Below are 6,000 nucleotides of genomic sequence, written 5' to 3'. Positions count from 1 at the left end.
ACCAACGCATTAGCACTTGGTGAACACATGAACTCCTCAAACTATGGTCATCATCGGGAGTGGTTCCGGTTATTGTCACTCCGGGGTTGCCGGATCATAACACATAGTAGGTAACTACAACTTGCAAGATCGGATCTAAAACACACATATATTGGTGACAACATAATAATTTCAGATCTGAAATCATGACACTCGGGCCCTAGTGACAAGCATTAAGCAAGGCAAAGTAGTAGCAACATCAATCTCAGAACATAGTGGATACTAGGGATCAATCCCCGTCAAAACTAACTCAATTACATGATAGATCTCATCCTACTCATCACCGCCCAGCGAGCCTACGAATAGATTACTCACGAACGATGAAGAGCTTCATGGAATTGGAGAGGGAAGAAGGTTGATGATGACGATGGCGACGATCTCCTTGATCCAGAGCCCAAAACGGACTCCAGATCTGCCCTCCAGGGCAAGAACGGGATGTGGCGGCGCCTCTCGATCGAAAACGCGATGAAATCTTCTCTCCTGATTTTTTCCGGGACGAAAGGGAATAAATAGCGCTGGAGTTGGGGGCGGGAGAGCCACGTGGGCCCCACAAGCCCTGACTGTTGGGAAACGTAGCATAAATTCAAAATTTTCCTACGCATGTTCAGATCTTCCTATGGAGAGACCAGCAACGAGAGAGGGGTAAGAGCATCTTCGTACCTTTGAAGATCGCTAAGCGGAAGCGTTGCTAGAACGCGGTTGATGGAGTCGTACTCGCAGCGATTCCGATCTAGTGCCGAACAACGGCACCTCCGCGTTCAACACACGTGCAGCCCGGTGACGTCTCCCGCACCTTGATCCAGCAAGGAGGAGGGAGAGGTTGGGGAAGAAGACCAGCAACACGACGGGGTGGTGTTGGTGGAGAGACGAGGTCTCCCGGCAGGGCTTCGCCAAGCGCCGGCAGAGAGGAGGAGGAAGAAGTGCAGGGCTGCGCCGAGGGAGAGGGAAAACTGTGTCCTCCAAAGGCCAAAAGTGCCCACTATATATAGGGGAAGGGGAGAGGGGGTGCCACCCCTAGGGTTCCCACCCTAGGGGGTGCGGCAGCCCTCCCAGATGGGGTGTGTGGCGGCCAGATGGGGAGGAGGGGGTGGCGCACCCCTCTGGTGGGCCTAAGGCCCACCTAAGTTAGGGTTCCCCCCTCTTTTTCTTTCCCCTGCGCCATGGGCTGAGTGGGGAGGCGCACCAGCCCAACTAGGGGCTGGTTCCCACCCCCACTTAGCCCATCTTACCTCTTGGGGTCGCAGCCCCCCTTCGGTGGTCCCCCGGGACCACCTCCGGTGGTCCCGGTGGTCCCGGTACGTTACCGGTGATGCCCGAAACACTTCCGGTGTCCGAAACCATCTGTCCTATATATCAATCTTTACCTCCGGACCATTCCGGAGCTCCTCGTGACGTCCGGGATCTCATCCGGGACTCCAAACAACTTTCGTTAATCTCGTATAACAATTCCCTATAACCCTAGCGTCATCGAACCTTAAGTGTGTAGACCCTACGGGTTCGGGAGACAGGCAGACATGACCGAGACACCTCTCTGGCCAATAACCATCAGCGGGGTCTGGATACCCATGGTGGCTCCCACTAGCTCCACGATGATCTCATCGGATGAACCACGATGTCAAGGATTCAATCAATCCCGTATACGATTCCCTTTGTCTTTCGGTATAGAACTTGCCCGAGATTCGATCGTCGGTATACCTATACCTTGTTCAATCTCGTTACCGGTAAGTCTCTTTACTCATTCCGTAGCACGTCATCGTGTGACTAACTCCTTAGTCACATTGAGCTCATGATGATGTTCTACTGAGTGGGCCCAGAGATACCTCTCCGTCACACGGAGTGACAAATCCCGATCTCGATTCGTGCCAACCCAACAGACACTTTCGAATGTACCCGTAGTGCACCTTTATAGTCACCCAGTTACGTTGTGACGTTTGATACACCCAAAGCACTCCTACGGTATCCGGGAGTTGCACAATCTCACGGTCGAAGAAAAAGATACTTGACATTAGAAAAGCATTAGCATACGAACAATACGATCTAGTGCTAGGCTTAGGATTGGGTCTTGTCCACCACATCATTCTCCCAATGATGTGATCCCGTTATCAATGACATCCAATGTCCATGATCAGGAAACCATGATCATCTATTGACTAACGAGCTAGCCAACTAGAGGCTTGCTAGGGACACATTGTGATCTATTCATTCACACATGTATTAGTGTTTCCTGTTAATACAATTATAGCATGAACGATAGACGATTATCATGAACAAGGAAATATGATAATAACCATTTTATTATTGCCTCTAGGGCATATTTCCAACAGTCTCCCACTTGCAGTAGAGTCAATAATCTAGTTACATTGTGATGTATCGAACACCCACAGCATCATGGTGTTGATCATGTTTTGCTCGTGGAAGAGGTTTAGTCAACGGGTATGCAATATTCAGATCCGTGTGTACTTTACAAATATCTATCACTCCACTCTGGACATGGTCCTGGATGGAGTTGTAGCGGCGCTTGATGTGCTTCGTCTTCCGGTGAAACCTGGGCTCTTTGGCTATGGCAATGGCTCCAGTGTTATCACAGAAGAGTGTCACAGGACCCGACGCGCTTGGAACCACTCCAAGGTCGGTGATGAGCTCCTTCATCCAAATTCCTTCATGAGCCGCTTCTGAAGCAGCTATGTACTCCGCTTCACATGTAGATGCTGCCACGACTTCTTGCTTGCTGCTGCACCAGCTCACTGCCCCACCATTCAACACATATACGTATCCGGTTTGTGACTTAGAGTCATCCGGATCTGTGTCGAAGCTAGCATCGACGTAACCCTTTACGACGAGCTCTTCGTCACCTCCATAAACGAGAAACATTTCCTTAGTCCTTTTCAGGTACTTAAGGATATTCTTGACCGTTGTCCAGTGTTCCGCACCGGGATTACTTTGGTACCTCCCTACCAAGCTTATCGCAAGGTTTATATCAGGTCTGGTACACAGCATGGCATACATTAGAGAGCCCACGGCTGAAGCGTAGGGGACAGAACTCATCTTCTCTCTATCTGCTGCCGTGGTCGGCGACTGAGTCTTACTCAATCTCATACCTTGCAAAACTGGCAAGAACCCTTTCTTTGAGTTTTCCATATTGAACTTCTTCAATATCTTGTCAAGGTATGTACTTTGCGAAAGACCTATGAGGCGTCTCGATCTATCTCTATAGATCTTGATGCCTAATATGTATGCAGCTTCTCCAAGGTCCTTCATTGAAAAACTCTTGTTCAAATAGGCCTTTATGCTCTCCAACATCTCTATATCATTCCCATCAACAATATGTCATCCACATATAGTACGAGGAAAGCTACAGAGCTCCCACTCACTTTCTTGTACGGACAGGCTTCTCCGTAAACCTGTATGAACCCAAACGCTTTAATCACCTCATTAAAGCGAATGTTCCAACTCCGAGATGCTTGCACCAGCCCATAGATGGAGCGCTGGAGCTTGCATACTTTGTTAGCACCCTTAGGGTCGACAAAACCTTCTGGTTGCATCATATACAACTCTTCCTTAAGGTTCCCGTTAAGGAACGCTGTTTTGACGTCCATTTGCCAAATTTCATAATCATAAAAGGCGGCAATTGCTAACATGATTCGGACTGATTTCAGCTTCGCTACGGGAGAGAAAGTCTCTTCGTAGTCAACTCCTTGAATTTGTCAAAAACCCTTTGCGACAAGTCGAGCTTTGTAAACGGTTATATTACCGTTTGCATCAGTCTTCTTCTTGAAGATCCATTTATTTTCTATGGCTCGCCGTTCATCGGGCAAGTCCACCAAAGTCCATACTTTGTTCTCATACATGGATCCTATCTCGGATTTCATGGCATCAAGCCATTTGTTGGAATCTGGGCCTGCCATCGCTTCTTCATAGTTCGAAGGTTCACCGTTGTCTAACAACATGATTTCCATCACAGGGTTGCCGTACCACTCTGGTGCGGAGCGTACCCTTGTGGACCTTCGTGGTTCAGTAGTAACTTGATCCGAAGCTTCATGATCATCATCATTAACTTCCTCTTCAGTCGGTGTAGGCACCACAGGAACAACTTCTTGCGCTGCGCTACTTTCCTGTTCGAGAGGGGGTGTAATTACCTCATCAAGTTCTACCTTCCTCCCACTTACTTCTTTCGAGAGAAACTCTTTCTCTAGAAAGGATCCGTTCTAGGCAACAAAGGTTTTACCTTTGGATCTAAGATAGAAGGTATACCCAATAGTTTCCTTAGGGTATCCTATGAATACGCATTTCTCCGCTTTGGGTTCGAGCTTTTCTGGTTGAAGTTTCTTCACATAAGCATCGCAGCCCCAAACTTTAAGAAACGACAACTTAGGTTTCTTGCCAAACCACAGTTCATACGGTGTCGTCTCAACGGATTTAGACGGTGCCCTATTTAAAGTGAATGCTGCAGTTTCTAATGCATATCCCCAAAATGATAGCGGTAAGTCGGTGAGAGACATCATAGATCGTACCATATCTAATAAAGTGCGATTACGACGTTCAGACACTCCGTTGCCCTGCGGTGTGCCAGGCGGCGTCAGTTGTGAAACGATTCCACACTTCCTTAGGTGTGTGCCAAACTCGTGACTCAAATATTCTCCTCCACGATCAGATCGTAGACATTTAATTTTTCTGTCACGTTGATTCTCAACCTCACTCTGAAATTCCTTGAACTTTTCAAACGTCTCAGATTTGTGCTTCATCAAGTAGATATACCCATACCTACTCAAATCATCGGTGAGAGTGAGAACATAACGATAACCACCGCGAGCTTCAACGTTCATTGGACCACACACATCAGTATGTATTATTTCCAATAAGTCGGTGGCTCTCTCCATTATTCCTGAGAATGGAGTCTTAGTCATCTTGCCCATGAGGCACGGTTCGCATGTGTCAAATGATTCAAAGTCAAGAGACTCTAGCAGTCCATCAGTATGGAGCTTCTTCATGCGCTTAACGCCGATATGACCAAGGCGTCAGTGCCACAAGTATGTGGGACTATCATTATCAACTTTGCATCTTTTGGTACTCACACTATGAATATGTGTAACATCACGATCGAGATTCATCAAGAATAAACCATTCACCAACGGAGCATGACCATAAAACATATCACTCATATAAATAGAACAACCATTATTCTCTGACTTAAATGAGTAGCCGTCTCGCATTAAGCAAGACCCTGATACAATGTTCATGCTTAAAGCTGGTACTAAATAACAATTATTGAGGTTCAAAACTAATCCCGACGGTAGGTGTAGAGGTAGCGTGCCGGCGGCGATCACATCGACTTTTGAACCATTCCCGACGCGCATCGTCACCTCGTCCTTGGCCAGTCTCCGCTTATTCCGCAGTTCCTGCTTTGAGTTGCAAATGTGAGCAACAGCACCGGTATCAAATACCCAGGAGCTACTACGAGCGCTGGTAAGGTACACATCAATAACATGTATATCACATATACCTTTAACGTTGCCGGCCTTCTTGTCCGCTAAGTATTTGGGGCAGTTCCGCTTCCAGTGACCTTTTCCCTTGCAGTAGAAGCACTCAGTCTCTGGCTTGGGTCCATTCTTTTTCTTCTTCCCGGCATCTGGCTTACCGGGCGTGGCAACAGATTTGCCGTCTTTCTTGAAGTTCTTCTTACCCTTGCCTTTCTTGAAACCAGTGGTCTTGTTGACCATCAACACTTGATGCTCCTTCTTGATTTCCACTTCTGCAGACTTGAGCATCGAGTACAACTCGGGAATGGTTTTCTCCATCCCTTGCATGTTGTAGTTAAGCACAAAGCCTTTGTAGCTTGGTGGGAGAGACTGGAGGATTCTGTCAATGATAGCATCATCCGGAAGTTCGACTCCAAGTGAAGTCAGACGACCGTGTAACCCAGACATTTTGAGTATGTGCTCACTGACAGAACTGTTCTCCTCC

This window comes from Hordeum vulgare, chromosome 2H, assembly GCF_904849725.1.
Source record: "Hordeum vulgare subsp. vulgare chromosome 2H, MorexV3_pseudomolecules_assembly, whole genome shotgun sequence".
NCBI classification, from domain to species: Eukaryota; Viridiplantae; Streptophyta; class Magnoliopsida; order Poales; family Poaceae; genus Hordeum; species Hordeum vulgare.
The sequence above is the reverse complement of the archived record's forward strand: the minus strand, read 5'-3'. Positions refer to the sequence as shown.